General features: G+C 47.2%; 1 protein-coding gene across 2 annotated transcripts in view; it reads left to right on the top strand.

Moving 5' to 3' along the window:
• The first annotated feature begins 4916 nt into the window (after positions 1 to 4916).
• Positions 4917 to 23036, top strand: part of tiam2a (TIAM Rac1 associated GEF 2a) — a 461217-nt gene continuing 443097 nt past the window's right edge. The window contains exon 1 of one of the 2 annotated variants that reach the window (XM_038808441.1): positions 4917 to 5092. The gene's annotated coding sequence lies outside the window, so the exon portion shown is untranslated. The remainder of the gene's footprint in view (positions 5093 to 23036) is intronic. The other variant, XM_038808437.1, reaches the window with a different exon arrangement.

The raw sequence follows: 23036 nt of genomic DNA, 5'->3' as shown, positions 1-23036 counted from the left end.
TATTACCTGCTGTGCCTGTATGCTAGTTTTCTGCTATTCATGCACGAGGACACCCAGATCCCCCTGCACTGTAGCACTCTGATGTTTTGCTCCATTTAGGTAATAAGCTGCCATTCCATTTTCTTTTTTATCTTTTTTTTTAATATAAATTTAGTGTACCCAATTCATTTTTTTTCCAATTAAGGGACAATTTAGCGTGGCCAATCCACCTAGCCTGCACATTTTTGGGTTGTGGGGGCACAACCCACGCAAACACGGGGAGAATGTGCAAACTCCACACGGACAGTGACCCAGAGCCGGGATAGAACCTGGGACCTCAGCGCCGTGAGGCTACAGGGCTAACCCACTGCGCCACCATGCTGCCCTCCATTCCATTTTCTGACCAAAATGGATAAGCTCACACTTATCGGTGTCATCGGTGGTGATGAGCATTAGACATGAGTGCATGTTCAAAACATGTATCAACTACTTTCAAATGTTTGAGAAGCAATTCCAGAGATGGCTAAGGCTTTTAGAACATAGAACAGTACAGTACAGCACAGAACAGGCCCTTCGGCCCTCAATGTTGTGCCGAGCCATGATCACCCTACTCAAACCCACGTATCCACCCTATACCTGTAACCCAACAACCCCCCCTAACCTTACTTTTATTAGGACACTACGGGCAATTTAGCATGGCCAATCCACCTAACCCGCACATCTTTGGACTGTGGGAGGAAACCGGAGAACCCGGAGGAAACCCACGCACACAGGGGGAGGACGTGCAGACTCCACACAGACAGTGACCCAGCCGGGAATCGAACCTGGGACCCTGGAGCTGTGAAGCATTTATGCTAACCACCATGCTACCCTGCTGCCCCAGAACAACTAGATAGATTTGTCAATCGGAAAGGATTTCATTCACTTAACATTCAATTTTGCGGGAGACAGTCATGTGTGCGCTCCTGCAACAGACTTATAGCCCCACAGATTGGTGGGAACACCATGCTAGTCACCCTCCAAGTGTCTGCGGTGCTGAATTTCTACGCCAGTGGATCAAGCTGGGGTCCACTGCGGACATGTGTGGCTGCAACACATTGATGCCTCAGGGTGGTGATCAATGCTCGGTTTAGGATGGGCAAATAATTAATTCACAACCAATGCTGATAGCCAGGCTGTAACAGCAGTTGACTTGAGGGCCATTTTGTAGTTCCCACAGGTACAGGGCATAATTGACTGCACTTACGTGGCCAGTAATGATCTTAGGGAACAACTAGATAGATTTGTCAATCGGAAGGGATTTCATTCACTTAACATTCAATTATTCTGCAACCAATAAAAATAATTATTTCAGTCTGTGTTCATTTTCCAGGGAATTCTCACGACTCCCACATTTGGACTAACTCACATGCCTAAGTTGAGGCCCCTGCCCAAGTGCAAGGTTGATCCTGGATGACAAGGGTTATCACCTGGCTCATGACACCAGTGCATTGTCCACACAGCACTGTGGAGGAGCGTTACAATGCAGCACATGGATCGACCAGGGCAATCAAAGAGCAGACCATAGGATTGCTGAAAATGTGCTTCTGATGCCTTGACAACTTCAGCAGAGCATTGCTATACCTGTCACAAAGGGGATCCAGGATTACACAAAGTAACATTACAACAGCAGAGGAATTGCCATGCGCCAACATAGAGGGGTTTCTCTGCTCTGCAGATGTGGGTGACAGAGAGGAATGTGAAGAAGAGGCAAGAGATATTGTGGAACCTATTTAAAATGTGAGGGCCATGGAGAGAAGTGCTAACCTAATCTTTAATCGGTTTCACAGTAATGTGGCACGTCCCTGCAAAACAGTCCGTTCCATGCAACCCAATGCCTGCTCTGAATGTGCATCCACCTCTGCCTGCCTCCACCCAGAGATCTGCATCGTCTACCCCCAGATGGTCAAAGGGAGGGAACATTTATCACACAAAATCAAAAGATATGACTACCCCCAAGGTTACAGGCTTTGCACTTACACATAAGTCCTTCAAGCTCTAATGAGTGAACTTCCAGTTCCTTGCCCATAATGCTGGATCTGGACAGGCTGACTTGTCTGTGAGATTCAGTCATATTTTGGCAAAACCTGCAACTCAATCTTCCCTGGTTTCCTGAGGATATCATTCATTGGCACAAAGTTATACAGCATGAAGAATATGCCCACAAATCTGGAAAACAGTCTTCAATGTATAGCAGAACCCTCCTCAAATGACTCAGGCACACGGATGGTCTGCTCAATTGTGGCTCTTGTACACCAATTCTGCAACTGTTCCAGTGCCTCTTGTTATTCAAGGGAAGCGCGGTAGCACAAGTGGCTAGCACTGTGGCTTCACAGTGCCAGGGTCCCAGGTTCGATTCCCCGCTGTGTCACTGTCTGTGTGGAGTCTGCACGTTCTCCCAGTGTGTGCGTGGGTTTCCTCTGGGTGCTCTGGTTTCCACCCACAGTCCAAAGATGTGCAGGTTAGGTGGATTGCCCAGGATAAATTGCCCTTAGTGACCAAAAGGGTTGGGGGGTGATTGTTGGTGTGTGGGGAGAGGGTGGAGGTGAGTGTTTGAGTGGGTTGGTGTGGACTTGATGGGCCGAATGGTCTCCTTCTGCGCTGTATGTTCTATGTTTAATAGCAGCAGAGGGAACTAATAATAATCATCTTTATTGTCACAAGTAGGCTTACATTAACGCTGCAATGAAGTTACTGTGAAAAGCCCCGAGTCGCCACATTCCGGCTCCTGTTTGGGTACATGGAGGGCAAATTCAGAATGTCCAAATTACCTAACAGCTTGGCTTTAGGGACTTGTGGGAGGAAACCGGAGCACCTGGAGAAATACACGCAGACACGGGGAGAACATGCAGACTCCACACAGACAGTGACCCACGCCGGGAATTGAATGTGCAGCACGGTAGCACAGTGGATAGCACCGTAGCTTCACAGCGCCAGGGTCCCATGTTCGATTTCCCTGCTGGGTCACTGTCTGTGCGGAGTCTGCACGTTTTCCCCGTGCTTGCGTGGGTTTCCTCCGGGTGCTCCGGTTTCCTCCCACAGTCCAAAGGCGTGCAGGTTAAGTGGATTGACCATGCTAAATTGCTTTTAGTGTCCAAAAAGGTTAGGAGGGGTTATTGGGGGGAGCACGGTGGTGCAGTGGGTTAGCACTGTGGCCTCACGGCGCCGAGGTCCCAGGTTCGATCCTGGCTCTGGGTCACTGTCCGTGTGGAGTTTGCACATTCTCCCTGTGTTTTCGTGGGTTTCGCCCCCACAACCCAAAAATATGCAGAGAAGGTGGATTAACTATGCTAAATTTCCCCTTACTTGGAAAAAATGAATTGGGACTCTAAATTTATTTTAAAAAAAGGAGGGGTTATTGGGTCACGGGGATAGGCTTAAGTGGGTCGGTGCAGACTCAATGGGCTGAATGGCCTCCTTCTGCACTGTATGTTCAGAGGCTGGTTTAGCACAGGGCTAAATTGCTGGCTTTGAAAGCAGGCCAAAGCAGGCCAGCAGCCTTCCGTACCAGCCTCCCCGAACAGGTGCTGGTATGTGGTGACTAGGGGCTTTTCACAGTAACTTCATTTGAAGACTACTTGTGACAATAAGTGATTTTCATTCATTTCATTTTAATTTCATGTTCTATGTTCTATGAACCTGGGACCATGGAGCTGTTAAGCAACAGTGCTACCCACTGTGCTACTGTGCTGTGGATTCATGTGCAAGATCTTCGAAAGTGGCTTGACATATTGAAAGTGTAGTTTGCGAAACGCATGGAATCTTGGGCTTCATAAATAGAGGTAATTAATACAAAAGCCGGGAAGTTTTGCTGAACGTTTATACAGCTCTGGGTAGGCCACAACTGAAGTTTTGCATCCAGGCTGCAGGAAGAATTTAACAAAATGACCCTAGGGATGAGGAACTTTAGTTAAAAGGTTAGGTTGGGCTTCTCCTTTGAGCAAACAAGTTATGAGAGGATATTTGATTGTAGTGTACAAGATTATGACAGGTTGAGAAAAGGTACTTAAAGAGAAGCTATTCCCATCACCCAGTTTATTCATGAAGGTTCTGCCTTCTCCAGCCTTGCCCCTCGCCTGAGGTATGGTGAGCCTCAGGTTAAACCACCACCAATCAGCTCTCCCCCTCCAAAGGGAAAGCAGCCTATGGTCATCTGGGACTTTACCTTTTACCTTATTCCCATTACCTGGCAGAAAAAACGACTAAGGGAGTATTGGTTTAAGATTTCCGGCCAGAGGTACAGGGGGATGTAAGGAAAAACTGTTTTACACTGTGGTAAGTGGTAATGACTTGGAACTCACTTCCTATGGCGGTGGTGGTAGCAGAAACTAATGATATCTAGGAGAATGGATGGACACTTGAGGGAAATAAATTGCGGGGCCATGGGAGAGAGCAGGGAATCATACTCATTGGATTGCTCTATGCGGCGTGGACTCAATACGAATTGGGAGCAGGAATAGGCGACTTAATTGATTAAACGTCCTGCGAATTGTTAGATAAAAAGTTAGCTTAGCACCAGTGAAATAATGCATAAACACAAAAGGACAAAATCGTGTGCAAATGGAGGTGAGGTCGAGACACAGGACAGATCTGCACAACAAACAACGTGCGAAAACAGTGGTAATGGCACCCAGATTGGTTGAAACAGCCAGCTTTTGCAGGATACAATGAAGATATATTTGATGTGAAACTCCGTCCGCGATTCAAACTCCAGTGAAAACTCTGGTGTCGCTCACAGCTCGTGAAGGTTCTTTTTGGCAGCGAGGGCGGGATCAGGGGACAATTAGCCAATGGGCGCGGGGCATTCGCCTGATGGACAGCGCGGGGCCACCAATGAAGGTGGAGGCAGTGCGCTCGCGTGCCGAGGCTGCGGCATCCCCGGTGCGGGGAGAAGTTTGGAGGAGTGCGGGCAGGCTGAGAAGTCAGACTGGGCAGTAATAGTGGCTGTCTGCTTCCACCCAGCCATTTACTGTATTTATTGCTCAGCGAGGCACGTTCAGGAAGGGAAAAGGAGGGCTCCCGTGTGCTTCTTTTCAGAAAGTCAGCTCGTGGCCAGTCCCTTTCAGCAGCTGTGGTAAGTTTTGACACCGGGACTTGCTTTACTCCTTGCTCGACTTTTGCTCCTTTCAAAAGCTGCCTTTGTGCTGCTGAAACTCCGGGGTTCCTTCGCGACCTGGTGCCGATTTCCCTCTTCCTGGAAGCTGCGCGTTGCGGTTTCCCCTCAAACCTCTCGGGGATACGTTCCTTTTTGTTTGGTCAGGACAGTCTGGATCAATTTGACTGAAGCCAGTCATTTCCAATTAAAGAGCAGACGAAGCGGAGCGCCCTGCAGTCGGGGCCGCTTTGTGTTGTGCGAGGGAGGAGGGAGGGGGGTGTTCTGAGGTGGATGCTCCCCTCCTCGAGCTCCCCTCCTCGAGCTCCCCTCCTCGAGCACTCGCAACCACCACTGAGTGAAAAGCATGGCGTTTAATCACAGCAAGGACAGCATCAACTTCTGGAAAGTAATCCATGTTCCTGGGGTGGGGTGAGGGGAGACAGTAAGCAGTGGAAGTAGCGGAAAGCCATGGCGTTACCTGGGGAAGGAGCGATGGTTTTTTTGGGGTGGGGTGGGGGGTTGTTTCGATGGGAGGCACTCCCTGAAAAATGAAATCTTTTGCAATCTATCATTATGTCTTTACAAATTGACGAGCCGATGGTCTAAAAATGCGTCTGTACTTATTTGTTTTTTTTAAAACATCTGAATTGAGGGTGGCGCCTTCAGCGGTGGAAACAGTTCCTATTCGTCAGTGTAGTTTATTTCTGTAAGATTGCTCAGACTACTCTTTGTGATGTTTGGAATACCCAACTCCGGTTTTCCCAAACTGTCAAAAACGCTCGTTCCCTCCCCTCTTTTTTTTTCTCCCTGTTGAGTGTGTGGAACGAAGTCAAGAGGAACCTAAACCACTCTCTGAAAAGGGCCTGTGTGTGTTTTATATATATTTGGAGGTGCTGGAGTTGAGAATTGGACGGATTGGTGCCAAAGACAGTGTTGTAATGACAGAGTTCACTGCTTGGTGCGTGCCGAGAGGAAATTCCTTCTCTGAGAATAACGTGGCAGTATGTCAGGACACATTATTCCAATTAGATCTCTGTTGTGGCATTGAATAAATGGTATTGGAAAGATTTAACCAGCAAGCAGTTTGGGTGGAAGTCGTCTAAACTTTAAACGTTAGACTCCCAGTGGCGAGATGTTTCATTTTTTAAATAACACGTTCTGTTTCACATCCATCCTTCCCGATTGTGGCAATTCCAAAACTGATGGTGTTTTTCTTGTCGAAATTCTGGACTGCGAAGCGGCTTCTCACCTTAAAACAAAACGGTCTGAAAAGCAGTTTAAATATTTAAGCCACCAAACCGAATATTTATTTTAGATTTTATCACGATGACCAAGTAACGGTTGAGGACTTTGTTGCGGATAATTAAGAGTCTAAACTGGCCGACAAGTTAATCGTTCCGATTCAAAGCTGCGGACAGAAAAGCCTCATTATTATTGGAGTCTGTTTGCATTTTAAAAGCTGCAGCTGTGTATATTTATAGTTATGCAGGAGGATTGCCTGGTTTGAAGTGCGGAGTTATCATCTTGAGCATCTCGGATCAGAGAACGAGGGAAGGATGTTCCCGATGTTGGGAGGAGATCACAGCCAGTGGTTCCAGCCGGAGGACATGGGGCTAGACCATTTAGGACTGAGTTGAGGAGAAATTTGTTCACCGGTTTCCTCCCACAGTCCAAAGACGTGCAGGTTAGGTGGATTGGCCATGATAAATTGCCCTTAGTGTCCAAAAAAGGTTAGGAGGGGTTATTGGGTTACAGGGATAGGATGGAATAGAGGGCTTAAGTGGGTCGGTGCGGACACGATGGGCCGAATGGCCTCTTTCTGCACTCTATGTTCTATGTAGCACCTGGGACAAAGGGGATCAAAGGATATAGGATGGGGGAGGAAGGCGGGATCAGGGTATCGAGTTGGATGATCATCCATGATCACAGTGAAAGATGCAGCGGGCTCAAAGGACCAAATAGCTTCCTCATAGAATCCCGACAGTGCAGAAAACGGCCATTTGACCCATCGGGTGTGCACCAACCCAATGAAAGAGTACCCTACCTAGGCCCACTCTCCCAACCTATCCTTGTATTTCACCTAATATTTAGCTTGGCCAATCCACCTAACCTGCACATATCTGGACTATGGGAGGAAACTGGAGCACCCGGAGGAAACCCATGCTGGCATGGGGATAACCCAAGACCGGAACTGAACCTGGGCCCCTGGTGCTGTGTGCAGTGCTAACCAGTGCGCCACGGTGCCACTCCTGCTCCTATTTTCTATCTTTTTATGAAAGGAATGTTTTGGAGCTCCTTTATAATAAACTGAGGTACAGTATTAAACCATATGGGCCAGGCAATTTTAGGCTTAATGGAAGTGTTAGAGGACTGAAGCATTGCAAATGTTATGTACTTTGTCAAAGAAAGATTTGGAAGGATAGCCTCTTCCCCCCCCTCAGCAATTACAGACCAGTCAGGTTAACACAGTGAAAAACAATTATATGGGATATAAGGCTCCTTAGGCAGCATCTTCCAAACCACTACTATCTTGAAGGACGAGGGCAGAAGATATGGGAATACCACCACCTGAAATTTCCCCTCTCAAGTCCCTCACCATCCTGACTTGGAAACGTATCACCGTTCCTTCACTTGCTTGGGTAAAATTCTGGAACTCCCTCCCTAAAAGCACAGTGGATGTATCTACACCACATGGACTGCAGTGGTTCAAGAAGGCTGTGCAGCACTCTCTTGTCGAGGCCAATTGGGGATGGGCAACAAATGCTGGCAGAGCCAGCGAAGACCAAATCCCATAAAAGATGAATTTTTAAAAACATTGATCTGGATCTTGGGTGTGTAGGGGACATCTTCAAAGTTTGCACATAATACAAAACTTGGAAATATTGTAACTGTGAAGAGGACAATGCAGAATGTCAAAAGGACATAGATAAATTGGTGGAATGGGCAGATAGTTGGCAGAGGAAGTTCAATGCAGTGAAGTGTGAGGTGATGCATTTTGGTAGGAAGGACATGGCGAGGCAATATAAACTAAGTGGTAAAGTTCTTAAAGGGGTGCAGGAGCAGAGGGTGGACATGTGCATGGTTAATTGAAGCTGGTAGGACAGTGGAGAGAGTAGTTATTGGAGCATTAGTATTCTACATACAGAATCATACAATTTACAGTGCAGAATGAGGCCATTCAATCTATCTAATCTGCACCAGTCCTTGGAAAGAGGATCCAAATTAAGCCCACGCCTCCACCCTACCCCCATAACCCAGTAACCCCACCTACCCTTTGTGGACACCAAGGGCAATTTAGCATGGCCAGTCCACCTAACCTACACATGTTTGGACTGTGGGAGGAAACACATGGAGACGTGGGGAGAATATGCAAACTCTACACAGACAGTCACCTAAGCCGGTCAGAAGTAGAAGGAGGCCATTCAGCCTCTTGAGCCTGCTCCACCATTCAATAGGATCATGGCTGGTCTGTCTCTGGTCAGAGTTCCACATTCCCAAACACCCCCAAAAATTCTGGTTCCCTTGTAAGAATCAATCTACCTCTGCCTTCAACAATATTCAGTGACCCTACTTCCACCGTGTTCTGAGACAGTTCCAAAGTCGAACAACCTCAGAAAGAAATTCTCCTAATCTCTGAGCTATAAACCCGTAACAGCCTCCCCGAACAGGCGCCGGAATGTGGCGACTAGGGGCTTTTCACAGTAACTTCATTTGAAGCCTACTCGTGACAATAAGCGATTTACTTACTTACTTAAAAGGCAGCCGCTGATTTTAAAAACTGTCCCCTAATTCTTTTTTTTTAATATAATTTTTATTGGAATTTTTTACAGAAAATATAAAACATAACGACAAACAATGAAATGCAACAAAATAACCCATAATAACTGTGACACCCCCAGACCGTATTGGCGCATGTATCACATCCCCCCACCCCCCCAACCCTAATGAACAACAAAAGAACTTAAAAAATATTAAAATTAAATAAACAAACAGTCATTGTCGGCCCCCCCCCTTTTCCCTCCCCTTTTCCCTCCCCTTTTCCCTCCCCGGGTTGCTGCTGCTGCTGTCCCCGTACCCTATCGTTGAGCCAGAAAGTCGAGGAAAGGCTGCCACCGCCTAAAGAACCCTTGTACCGACCCTCTCAGGGCGAATTTGACCTTCTCTAGCTTAATGAAACCCGCCATGTCATTGATCCAGGTCTCCACGCTTGGGGGCCTCGCATCCTTCCATTGTAGCAAGATCCTTCGCCGGGCTACTAGGGACGCAAAGGCCAGCACACCGGCCTCTTTCGCCTCCTGCACTCCCGGCTCCACCCCAACCCCAAAAATCGCGAGTCCCCATCCTGGCTTGACCCTGGATCCCACCACCCTCGACACCGTCCTCGCCACCCCCTTCCAGAACTCCTCCAGTGCCGGGCATGCCCAGAACATATGGGCATGGTTCGCTGGACTCCCCGAGCACCTGACACACCTGTCCTCACCCCCAAAGAACCTACTCATCCTCGTCCCAGTCATGTGGGCCCGGTGCAGCACCTTGAATTGGATGAGGCTAAGCCGCGCACACGAGGAGGAAGAATTAACCCTCTCCAGGGCATCAGCCCATGTCCCGTCTTCGATCTGTTCCCCCAGTTCCCCCTCCCACTTCGTTTTCAGCTCCTCTACTGATGCCTCCTCCACCTCCTGCATAACCTTGTAGATATCAAATATCTTCCCCTCTCTGACCCAGACCCCCGAAAGCACCCTGTCGCTCACCCCCCTCGCGGGAAGCGAAGGGAATCCCTCCACCTGCCGCCTAGCAAATGCCTTTACCTGCAGATACCTGAACATGTTCCCCGGGGGAGCCCAAATTTCTCCTCCAACTCCCCCAGGCTCGCAAACCTCCCATCAATAAACAGGTCCCTCAGCTGTCTGATGCCCGCTCTGTGCCAACCCTGAAATCCCCCATCAATGTTCCCCGGGACGAACCTATGATTTCCCCCTTAACGGAGCCTCCATCGAGCCAACTGTCCCCTAATTCTGGACACATTCACAAGAGGAAACATCCTTTCCATGTCTAGACCATTCAGGATCTTGTATACTACAACTAATTCACCCTCCACTTGTATAAATTCCAGTGGAAACCAGCCCAGCCTGTCCATTTCATTTCATTTTATTTATCCTTTTAAGACAACCCGCCCATGTCAGATTATCCTCCCAGATAAACCGCCTCCAATGGACTTATTTCTTCCTTAAATATGGGCTTTATTAATAGGGACAGAGGGCAGCACGTGGCCCAGTGGTTAGCACTATTGCCTCAAGGCACCGTGGACCCGGGTTCGATCCCAGTCCCGGGTCACTGTCCATGTAGAGTTAGAGTTTGTAGATTCCCTCATGTCTGAATGAATCTCACGGTTGGCACACTAAAACTGCCCCTTAATTGAAAAAATGTATTTAAAAATAGGGACATAGAGAACAAGGGCCTCACGGTAGCATGGTGGCTAGCATCAATGCTTCACAGCTCCAGGGTCCCAGGTTCGATTCCCGGCTGGGTCACTGTCTGTGTGGAGTCTGCACGTCCTCCCCGTGTGTGCGTGGGTTTCCTCCGGGTGCTCCGGTTTCCTCCCACAGTCCAAAGATGTGCGGGTTAGGTGGATTGGCCATGCTAAATTGCCCGTAGTGTAAGGTTAATGGGGGGATTGTTGGGTTACGGGTATACGGGTTACGTGGGTTTAAGTAGGGTGATCATTGCTCGGCACAACATCGAGGGCCGAAGGGCCTGTTCTGTGCTGTACTGTTCTATGTTCTAAGAGCGAGTCTGCATGGGGAACTGTTATCAGACCTAGTTAGACCTCCTCTGGAGTGTTATGTACAGTTCTGGACACCACCAAAGGAAGTTTGTGAACGCATTGGAGAGAGTGCAGAGAGATTTACAAGAATAGTTCTAGGGCGTTGCTGTGACACAGTGGTTAGCACTGCTGCCTCGAAGCTCCACAGACCCTAGTGGTGCAGTGGTTAGTACTGGGACTGCTGCGCTGAGGTCTCGGGTTTGAATCCTGGCCCTGGGACACTGTTCGGGAGGAGTTTGCACATTCTCCCCGTGTCTGTGTGGGTTGCACCCTCACAACCCAGAGTAACTGGTTTAGCACAGTGGGCTTGTAATGCAGTATGGGTTCAATTCCCGTACCAGCCTCCCCGAACAGGCACTGGAATGTGGCGACTAGGGTCTTTTCACAGTAACTTCATTGAAGCCTACTTGTGACTATAAGTGATTAATATTATTATGTGCGAGTTAGGTGGATTGGCCACGCTAAATTGCCCCTTAATTGGAAAAAAAAATAATTGGGTACACTAAATTTTAAATAAAAAGCTCCACAGGCCCAGATTCAAGTCCAGCCTTGGGCAACTGTCTGTGTGGAATTTGCACATTCCCTTGTGTTTCCTCCCACGCTCCAAAGATGTATAGATAGGTTGATCGGCCCTGGTCAATTGTCCCTTATTGTCCAAAAATGTACAGATTAGGCAGCATGGTGGCGCAGCGGGGTTAGCCCTGTTGGCTCACGGCGCCGAGGTCCCAGGTTCGATCCCGATCTGGGTCACTGTCCGTATGGTGCTTGCACATTCTCTCCGTGTTTGTGTGGGTTTCACCCCCCACAACCCAAAGATATGCAGGGTAGGTGGATTGGCCAAACTAAATTGCCCCTTAATTGGAAAAAATTAATTGGGTACTCTAAATATATTTTTTAAAATGTACAGATTAGGTGGGGTTATGGGTTTGGGGTGGGGAGTGGGCCTGGGTGGGATGCTGTTTCAGAAGGCCGGTGTAGACTTGATGGGCTGAATGGTCATCTTTTGCACTGTAGAAAGTCTTGTGTATCAGAAAGTTCACTGGTGAGGATAGGTTTGGAGAGGCAGTCGGGGCAGCACGATGGCGTAGTGGTTAGCATGTATGTATGAATTTCCTACCTTAATAGGCTCCATTCAGCATTCAAATTTACCTTTTGAAATGAAGCAGTCAGGGCAGCATGGTGGCGCAGTGGCTAGCAACGCTGTCTCACTGTGCCGAGGTCCCAGGTTCGATCCCGTCCTGGGTCACTGTCTGTGTGGAATTGCACATTCTCCCAGTGTCTGTGTGGGTCTCACCCCCACAACCCAAATGATGTGCAGGGTGGGTGGATTGGCCATGCTAAATTGCCCCATAATTGGTGAAAGAAAATATAATAATTGGATATTGTAAATTTAAAAAAAAAATGGAGCAGTCAAATGAGCTCTCTTTCCTCAACATGTTAGTTGCAAAATCAATGGGTTCACTACTACTGTCCACCACAAGCCTATCATTGCTGGGCAATATATGTATCAGGATTCTTACAGTTCCACACACTATAAGGTTGACCTGATCGGCAAACTTGTAAATAGGGCTGAGCTATTTGCTCCCCATGCAAGCTTAATGCTGAAGTAAGGCTCATCAAAGTTATCCTTTGGGATAATGGCTACCCTGATGGCTACAGCCAATGTGCAGGGGTGTGGGGAAAAGGCAGGGAAATTGCACTAAGTGATGATGCTCGTTTGGAGAGCTGGTGCAGACACAATGGGCGAAATGCCCTCTCTCTCTATATGTTGGAGTTAGTGGATTTGAATCACTGGGGCATAAAAGTTGACTTCAGTCCATTAAGAACAGGAGTAAACATTGAAGCTGCTTCTGCTATTCAGTGAGATCATGGTTGATCTGTATCTTAATTCCACCCAATATCCTACCATAGATTATCGAGCAAGTCTACCAATCTCAGATATAGATACACCGCTTATTGTCTGAATCTATTAATTGAACGTATTAACTTGGCAACTCATGCAGTTAAGTTCAGTTTTAATGATCCCATGTGTGCCCAAATAGATGGTGTTGCCATGGGATCCTCTCTAGGCCCAACTCCTGCAAACATCCTTGTCGGTGTTCATGAGAAACACAGCTTTGATGGAATGACACCTAATCTGCCCCTTGCATATTTCTAATGCCGAGATGATACATTTGCTATATTTGAATCCGGAGCTGCATGTATGAATTTCCTATCTTTAATAGGCTCCATTCAGCATTCAAATTTACCTTTGAAATGAAGCAGTCAGGGCAGCATGGTGGCGCAGTGGTTAGCAACGCTGTCTCACTGTGCCGAGGTCCCAGGTTTGATCCCGTCCTGGGCCACTCTGTGTGGAGTTGCACATTCTCCCAGTGTCTGTGTGGGTCTCACCCCCACAACCCAAACAATGTGCAGGGTGGGTGGATTGGCCATGCTAAATTGCCCCTTAATTGGTGAAAGAAAATATAATAATTGGATATTGTAAAAAAAATTTTAAATGAAGCAGTCAAATGAGCTCTTTTTCCTCAACATGTTAGTTGCAAAATCAATGTGTTTACTACTACTGTCCACCACAAGCCTATCATTGCTGGGCAATATATGTATCAGGATTCTTACAGTTCGACACACTATAAGGTTGACCTGATCGGCAAGCTTGTAAATAGGGCTGAGCTATTTGCTCCCCATGCAAGCTTAATGCTGAAGTAAGGCTCATCAAAGCTATCCTTTAGGATAATGGCTACCCTGATCACATGATTGCTTGCTGTATGTATCAAGCAAACGCATGGGTCTAAGGACGTGACTTACAGTCCTCAAAAGTACCGAGTCTACCTTGGATTATCCTGCAAGGGAGAGTTACGTCTCATAAAATTTGAACAAAGATGAAACTAGCTATTTCACACTGCTGCTATGCTGTAGCTACACAAGTGGTCTTCTCTACTAACAGGATGATGCCGTCAAGCCAAAAAGACCCTCTGCCTATTATACAAATTACTAATGTGATATTTGAATTTCAATGCTTGTGTGATGCCAGGTATGTCGGCCGTATGTCCCAATGACTGTGGGATCATATCAAACAGAATTGCCCGCTGTTCACAACAGGTAAAGTGCTGACCGTGCCCAACCAGCCTTCGCTTGCAAAACTCAAAATAGTGTTCAACATTTAATATGATTCCGCAATTGGATAGCAGTCTGTTGCTAAACCATCTTGAGTGTGCTAAGGTTTACACTGACAACCAATTTAAGATGATAAGTCAGGCTCGTAGTAGGCTCACGTGCACATGCTAGAACCCACATATATTCACACACCGGGTGCAGACAGAGGAGCATGTCCACACATTGTCTTTTTCAATTAAACAAAAGGTTGGGGACAGCCATTCCATGGGTTTATTCCTTATAGTAATAAGTCTTAAAACACCAGGGTTTGTTTCAAACACTAGCTTTCGGAGCACTGCTCCTTCCTCGGGTGAATGAAGAGGTATGCTCCAGAAACATATATACAAAGTCAAATGTGCAAGACAATGCTTTGAATGCAAGCATTTGCACGTAATTAAGTCTTTACAGATCCAGAGATAGGGGTATCCCCAGGATAAAGAGGTGTGAATTGTCTCAAGATACTCATTACTATACTCCCTGTAGTAATGCCTTGACCAATCGGTATCGATCTGCCTCCTTTGAATGTAAACAGAAGCTTGGCAGTTAACTGTTCTGGTGCATTCTCCATAGCAATGCCTCTACCAATCAGAGTCCAGTTGCCAATCAATCAGCACTCTCTTATGCAGTGTAAATTGTTGTCCCCATTACAATTGGTATTCTAGCGAATCTGTCTTAATGAGTGCATGATGTGAAGATGCCGGCGTTGGACTGGGGTGAGCACAGTAAGAAGTCTTACAACATCAGGTTAATGTCTAACAGGTTTGTTTCAAACCACTAGCTTTCGGAGCACTGCTCCTTCCTCAGGTGAATGAAGAGGTAAGTCAAAGATGCAAGACGATACCTTGAATGTGAGTATTTGCAGGTAATTAAGTCTTTACAGAGCCAGGGAGAGTGAGTTGTCTCAAGCCAGGACAGTTGGTAGGATTTCGCAAGCCCAGGCCAGATGGTGGGAGGTGAATATAATGCAACATGAATCCAAGGTCCCATTTTAAATTACACCAAGGGACGAAGCAAGTGTGCCCCTCTCCCCGTTGCTGTTTGCTCTGGACATAGAGCCATTGGCCATGGTGTTAAGAGCCTCGAGGAACTGGAAAGGGCTTATTCGGGGTTTGTGGGGGGCGGGGGGTTGTGGAGCACCGGGTCTCGCTCTACGCAGATGACCTGCTCTTGTACATTTTGGACCCGTTGGAGGGGATGGGGGAAGTAATGCGAATCCTGGGGGAATTTGGCAATTTTTCGGGGTATAAATTGAACATGGGGGAAAAGTGAGATGTTCGCGATCCAGGCAAGAGGACAGGAGAAGAGACTGGGAGAGCTGCTGCTTAGAATGGTAGGAAAGAGCTTTCGGTATTTGGGAATCCAGGTGACCCGGGAATGGGAGGCACTGCATAAGTTAAACCCATCCCGGCTGGTAGAATAAATGAAAGGGGACTTGAGATGGGACATGCTCCCGCTATCACTGGCGGGGAGGGTACAGACCGTGAAAATGACGGTCCTCCCCGGATTTCTGTTTGTCTTTTAGTGCCTTCCCATCTTCATCCCAAAGGCCTTTTTCAAGTCAGTGAGTAAGGTTATTTTGGGCTTCGTGTGGGCGAGTAAAACCCCACGAGTGAAGAAAGTGTTGCTGGAGTGCAGTCGGGGGGAGGGTGGGTTGGCGCTGCCGAACTTCTGCAATTACTACTGGGTGGCTAATATAGCCATGATTAGGAAGAGGGTGATGGTGGGGGTCGGTGTGGGAGCAGATGGAGGCGGCGTCATGCAAAGACACAAGTTTGGGAGCACTGATAACGGCACCTCTTCCGTTCTCACCAGCCCGATACTCCACAAGTCTGGTGGTGGTTGCGGCTCTGAGAACCTGGGGGCAATGGAGGAGATATAAGAGAGTGGCGGGACCATCGGTTTGGATCCCAATTTTATAATGATCATCGGTTTGTACCGGGTAGGCTGGATGGTGGGTTCCGGAGATGGCAAAGGGCAGGAATTGGAAGGATGGGGGATCTATTTATAGACGGGAGCTTCCCCAGCTTGAAAGCCTTGGAGGATAAATTTGAATTGCCAGCAGGGAGCAGGTATATATATTTGCAGGTGCAAGACTTCTTGAGAAAGCAGGTTCCGGCCTTCCCGCTGCTGCCGCCACGGGGGATACAGGACAGAGATGTCTTCAGTACCTGGGTGGGAGAGGGGAAGGTATCAGATATTTACCAGGAGCTGTAGAATGCGGAAGAAACCCCGGTGGACGAGCTTAAGGGCAAGTTGGAGGACGAGCTAGGAGGAGAGATCAGAAGTGGGTCTGTGAACGGATGCCCTAAGCAAGGTTTTTTTTTTATAAATGTTTTTATTCAGTTTTCATATTTTATATTGAACAAATTACAAATTGTTAGGAGAGAAAAAGAACAAAAAAAAAAAAAAAACACAACAAACAAACACGCAAAAATTAACATACATATTTACAGGTAAGCATCTTCGTAGTAGTAACTGCGCCCGCCCCCCCCCCCCCCCCCAACATGTTTATTTAGTTTGGTTTTGGGCCTTAGCTAGCCATCGAACCCCCGTACCGAACCTGTAGCCCCTCCCGCTACCTTCCCCCGACTATTCTTCCTCTTGTACATTGGCCACAAATAGGTCCCGGAACAGTTGCATGAATGGCTCCCACGTTCTGTGGAAGCCGTCGTCCGACCCTCGGATGGCAAATTTGATTTTCTCCATTTGGAGAGATTCCGAGAGGTCGGACAGCCAGTCCGCAGCTCTGGGCGGTGCTGCTGACCGCCAGCCAAACAGGATTCTACGGCGGGCGATCAGGGAGGCAAAGGCAAGGGCATCCGCCCTCCTCCCCAGGAATAGATCTGGCTGTTCTGAAACCCCGAAGACCGCCACTATCGGGCATGGCTCCACCCTCACTCCCACCACTTTGGACATTACCTCGAAGAAGGCTGTCCAGTACTCCACGAGTCTGGGGCAGGACCAGAACATGTGGGCGTGGTTGGCCGGGCCTCTTTGGCACCGTTCACATCTGTCTTCCACCTCCGGGAAGAACCTACTCATACGGGTTCTTGTTAAGTGGGCTCTATGTACCACTTTTAGTTGCGTCAGGCTGAGCCTTGCGCACGTGGAGGTGGAGTTGACCCTATGCAGTGCTTCGCTCCAGAGTCCCCACCCTATCTCCATCCCCAGGTCGTCCTCCCATTTCCTTCTTGTTGCGTCCAGTACGGTGTCGTCCCTATCTACCAGTCGGTCATACATGTCACTACAGTTCCCTTTCTCTAGGATACTTGCGTCCAGTAGGTCTTCCAGTAGTGTCTGTCGTGGCGGTTGTGGGTACGTCCTTGTCTCCTTTCGTAGGAAGTTTTTGAGCTGCAGGTACCGTAGCTCGTTCCCCCCAGCTAGCTGAAACTTCTCTGTCAGTTCGTCCAGTGTTGCGATCCTGTCGTCCGTGTATAGGTCCCTGACTGTCAGTGTCCCCCCGTCCTGCCTCCACCTTTTGAAGGTGGCGTCAGTCAGTGCTGGTGTGAACCTATGGTTGTTGCAGATGGGAGCCCTGTTCGACATTTTGGTCAGGCCAAGTTGCTGCCGCAGTTGGTTCCAGGATTGGAGGGTGGCTGTCACCACTGGGCTGCTGGAGTGTTTTTTGGGTGGGGATGGGAGTGCTGCCGTGGCGAGGGCCCGGAGGGAGGTTCCCATGCAGGAGGCCTCCTCCGCACGCACCCACTCAGCCTCTGGCTCCTGGATCCATCCCCTTACTCGCTCGGCTGTTGCTGCCCAGTGGTAGAATTGTAGATTCGGGAGGGCTAGCCCTCCCCTGGTTTTTGTTTTTTGTAAGACCTTCTTTGGGATCCTAGCATTTTTACCCCCCCATACGAACGCCATGATGAGTTTGTCCAGCGCTTTGAAAAAGGCCTTGGGGATGTAGATCGGAATGGATCTAAACAGGAAGAGGAACCTGGGCAGTACGTTCATTTTGATCGGCCCTAAGCAAGGTTAATACATCCTCATCATGTGCCAGGCTTAGCCTGATACAATTCAAGGTAGTCCACCGGGCACACATGATGGTGGCCCGGATGCGCAAGTTTTTTGGGTAGACGACAGGTGCGTGGGAAGCCCAGCAAATCACGTCCACATGTTTTGGGCATTCCCGAAGCTTAGAGGCTTTTGGCAAGGTTTGCTGAAGCTTAGAGGGATTTGGCAGTGTTTCGCTAAGGTAATGTCCACGGTACTCAAGATACGGATGGTGCCAAGTCTGGAGGTGGCGATCTTTGAGGTGTCGGAAGAGTCGGGAGTTCAGGGGGCGAAAGAGGCTTATGCCTTAGCCTTTGCCTCCCTGGTAGCCCAGAGACGGATCTTATTGATGTGGAGGGACCCGAAGCCCCCGAGTGTAGAGACCTGGGTTAGTGACATGGTCAGTCTTGAGAAAATAAAGTTCGCCTTAAGAGGGTCAATTGTAGGGTTCACCCGGAGGTGGCAGCCCTTCGTCGACTTTCTTGGGGAAAATTAAACTGTCAGCAGGAGCAGTATTCCGGGTTTTGGGGGGGGGGGGGGGGGGGGGGGAGGGGGTCGGATTGTTGTTTCGTGGTTGGGGTGTGTGAAGATGGGGATGGGGGGGTGGAAATATTTATTGTACCATGTTCATTTTTAAAAATATATATAAATTTAGAGTAGCCAATTCATTTTTTCCAATTGAGGGGCAATTTAGCGTGGCCAATCCACCTAGCCTGCACAGCTTTGGGTTGTGGGGGCGAAACCCACGCAAACACGGGGAGAATGTGCAAACTCCACACGGACAGTGACCCAGAGACAGGATCGAACCTGGGATCTCGGCGCCGTGAGACTGCAGTGCTACCACTGCGCCACCCTGCTGCCCTATTGTACCATGTTCATGGCATTGTTATTATAGGCAGGGTTGTGTGGTATCGTGGCCGCTGTTCTGAAGACTGGGTAGTTTGCTGCAAACTGGTTTGTTTGAGTTTGCACGGTTGTTTGAAGACAAATAGTGGGGGTGTGGGGATGACCTTGGCAAGATGTTCGTCTTCATTGATGACGTGTTGCAGGCTGCGAAGAAGATGTTGTCATTTCTCCGCTCCGGGGAAGCACTGAACGACAAAGGGTACTCTGTCGGTTGTGTCCCGTGTTTGTCTTCTGAGGAGGTCGGTGCGGTTTTTTGCTGTGGCGCGTTGGAACTGTTGATCAATGAGTCGAGCGCCATATCCCATTCGTACAAGGGCATCTTTCAGCGTCTGTAGATGTCTGCAAGCTTTGACAGTATGCCGTTATTCAGTAGTCCTCAAGTTTCATGCTACCAAATGACGAATCTCAGATTTATTTATTGACCTGTGATATATTGCTTTATGCGGGAGAGAGTTCTACACTTGTCGCCTATTGCATGAAAAGATGTTTCCCAGAATGGCTGACATTAGGGTTATGCCCCCTTATCCCAAATTGCCCACTTGCTCTTCTCCGTCCACCCTATCAATTCCTTAGAACAGCTTAAAAATTTCAATCACTCCATACCCTACATTCCAGTGATTACAAGACCAGTTTATGTATTTTTTTCTCGTAATCTGGTAACCCTTATAACATGATGGTGAAACACTCCATTGTACACCTCAAGGCTAATGTATTCTTTTGAAGATGCAATGCTCCGCATAGTACACAGTACTTCAGGTGTGCTTTAACCAGAAACCGGAATGACCTGGCAAGGATTTCCAATTGCTAACGAATGAGTGGTTAGTGGATAGTGATCAGGTATCATGTTGGCTGAAGATGGCACCAAGATTGGTATATGTTTCGGTGAAATATTTGAAGGCTGCCTGTCCCTGTGGTGACATAGGAACTACTATCATACATTCAAGAGAGGCAAGGTATATTGAACTGGAATTGAAAAGATTCTCTGTGAACAGTGTGTCACACCACTATTAGTTGAGCAAGAAATTTGGATGGTACTGGAATGAACTTCAAAATTTGTTTTTTGTTTTGGTAGCGGTTTCTTTGAAGCCCACAATTACAAATTGCTGTTGTGTAGCTGGTTCTTTCAGCATATTTCTGTTGTGGAGTCCTGTATGCAGCACAAAGCAGTCTTAATTCATGAACGTTTTGTTTAATTATCATTAGAGCTCTTCATGCCTGGGAAAAAATGCATAGGCTTTCATGATTCAACAAAGCAAAATTGTGTTCTAACTGAAAGATCATTTTTAATAAGGAGAAATTTTGTTCTTTAGTGGTAAATTAGGGTAATATTTTCTCGTGTTCCAATGAAGTTAGGTTTGTGCTGGTTTTTCAAACGGGTCAATTCTGTCTGCCGTTCCAGTTGAAAACTGGATGATGGGTAAGTGGTTCTCCCCAGGAACTGCTAACACTTGTGAATAAGTCATCTTTTTTGAATGTTTAGACTAATGATGACCTCTGATAGATTTGCTCATATATAGTGTCACCTGCAATAAGGGGATGGAGGAAAGTCCCTTCTTCTTCAATTTATATTCGCTCCATAAGTCTTTGTTTGATATACCTTTGCTGTAGCTACTTTATTTCAGCCCTATGCCGATTTCATTAGTAGTGACTAGATAAACATATTGAATAGTTAGTCACATTTTCTGACCGACACCACTAGTTAAAATGCTTTGTAATTTAACATGGGAATAATTAATATTCAGGTTGATAGTATTTGATATAAAAATTCAAATACCTGATTTATTTTGGATATTGATTTCTTGACTGGGCATGGCATACATTTTCAATAAACCTGGTTGGTTAGCATGATGTTTCTACCTCCCAAACCAGAATACAATTTTGCCAATTGCTCAATACAACCAAATGCAATAAATTCAATTTGCCTTGTCTTATCGTTCCTTTTCATTTCTTTAATATTCCTGTGAAATGTAGTTGGGAAGCTTTTTGAAAAAGATTGCAACAAGTTGACCTGCTATCTGTACTTTGCTACTCCATGTTCATATTTCTCAGCAGTACACAACCTTGCTTTGTTGAGGCGATTTATCATTGGAATGCATGTTGGAAAGATCTGGTGGGATTTATTGAGCAACTCACTGCATGTTTTGTGGCGGCAGGAGGCAGCCTGACATTGTCAATGGGATTTCCATTTGAATGCCAGCGGGACCGGAAGATCCAGTGTGAACAGCTGGAACATCTTGCCCAAAGTATGGGTTTTCATGCCTCATCATCATCATCATCCTGGGGGTTACCATTGACAAGAGTAGCCACATAAATACTGTAGCTATGAGGACAGGTCAGAGGCTAGGAATCCTGCAGCAGACTCTCCTGATTTCCCCAGAGCCTGTCCACCATCTACATGACCTGTTAGGCGTGTAATGGAATATTTTCCCCGTGCCTGGATATGTACAGCTGCAACACACTTGAAGCTTGACACCATCCAGGACAAAGCAGCCCAGTTGATTGGCACCCCTTCCATAAATAATCACTCGTTCAACCACCAATGAACAGTGGCAACAGTATGTGCCATCTACAAGATGTACTTCAGGAACTCACCAAGGCTCCTGAGACAACATCTTCCAAACTCCCGACTGCTACCGTCTAGAAGAACAAGGGCAGCAAACACGCAGAGACACCACCACCTGGAGGTTCCCCTCTAAGTCACTCAGCATTTGGAAATATATTGCCGTTCCTTCGCTGTCCCTGGGCCAAAACTTTGGAACAAAATTGCGGATTTACCGACAATAAAAGGACCGTTGCAGTTCAAAAATGCAGCTCATCACCAGCTCCAGGGCAAATAGGGATGGGAAATAAATGCTGGCCTCGCCAGCAATGCCCACATCCTGTAAAATCCAGGTTTTTTCCATTTATCTTGCATTTAAAAATTCCCAAAACTAAGAACAATGCAATTTAGACCCTAAAATTAGATAATCAAAACAGTAGAAACCCAGAAAAGTTACATGTGCAGTCCGAAAAGCTATCCAGCCATCGAGAATATTTGAGTTTCTCTGTTTTAAACCTTGTTTCATTAAAGACTCTAATATAATTGATAGCTATAACTAAGAATTAGTTAGTAAGGATATAATGTTGAAATTGTATAAAACACTGGTGAGGCCAAAGCTGGAGTATTGTGTGAAATCCTGGTCACCACATTACAGGAAGGACGTAATTGCTCTGGAGAGAGTGCAGATTGTATAAAATGCTTGTGAGGCCAGAGCTGGAGTATTGTGTGCAATCCTGGTCATCACATTACAGGAAGGACGTAATTGCTCTGGAGAGAGTGCAGAAGAGGTTTACAAGAATGTTGCCAAGGCTAGAAAAGTGTAGCTACAAGGAGAGATTGGATAAGTTGGGGTTAGCTCTTGGAACAAAAGGCTATGGGGTGACTTAATTGAGGTGTACAAAATTATGAGGGGAGGTGATATGGACAGGTTAAAATTGTTTCCCTTGATGGAGAATCTAGAACCAGGTGACATGAGGATGCATCAAGATAAATGACAGAAGGTGTAGAGGGGACATGCAGAAGAGCGTTTTTGCGGAGAGGATAGAGGGAGTCTGGCGTTTGCTGGCTGAGTTGGTGGTGGAGGCAAGGACCCTAAACTCTTTTAGGGCTGGCACCTTATAAGCTACAGGGCTATAGACTGGGTGCAGGAAAGTGGAATTTGAAAGGGCACCTGGGTGTCATCTTGTGGCATGGGCAAGTTGGGTCACATGGCCTCCTTCCATTCTGTAACTTTTCTATGGTTTTGTGACATGCTCTCAGCACATTTGCCTTATTTATTATACTCCTTGGAAATATAGACTCTTAATCCCTGTTGTCAATTTTCTTTGTTGCGTTGACTCTGTTCTGTGCTGTACTGTTCTATGTTCTGACTATACTTATTGATTTTCTGCCTTTTTATTTCCAGCTTCTGTTCCCTCAGTTCCAAATCCCCTCCAACAGTGCAAACCTCAACAATATTGGTCCTGGCCCTGTTCAAGGGCAACCTGTCCAGCCTGTGCTGTATCCAC

The sequence above is a fragment of the Scyliorhinus canicula genome, chromosome 1 (genome assembly GCF_902713615.1).
Source record: "Scyliorhinus canicula chromosome 1, sScyCan1.1, whole genome shotgun sequence".
NCBI classification, from domain to species: Eukaryota; Metazoa; Chordata; class Chondrichthyes; order Carcharhiniformes; family Scyliorhinidae; genus Scyliorhinus; species Scyliorhinus canicula.
The sequence above is the reverse complement of the archived record's forward strand: the minus strand, read 5'-3'. Positions and strand labels throughout refer to the sequence as shown.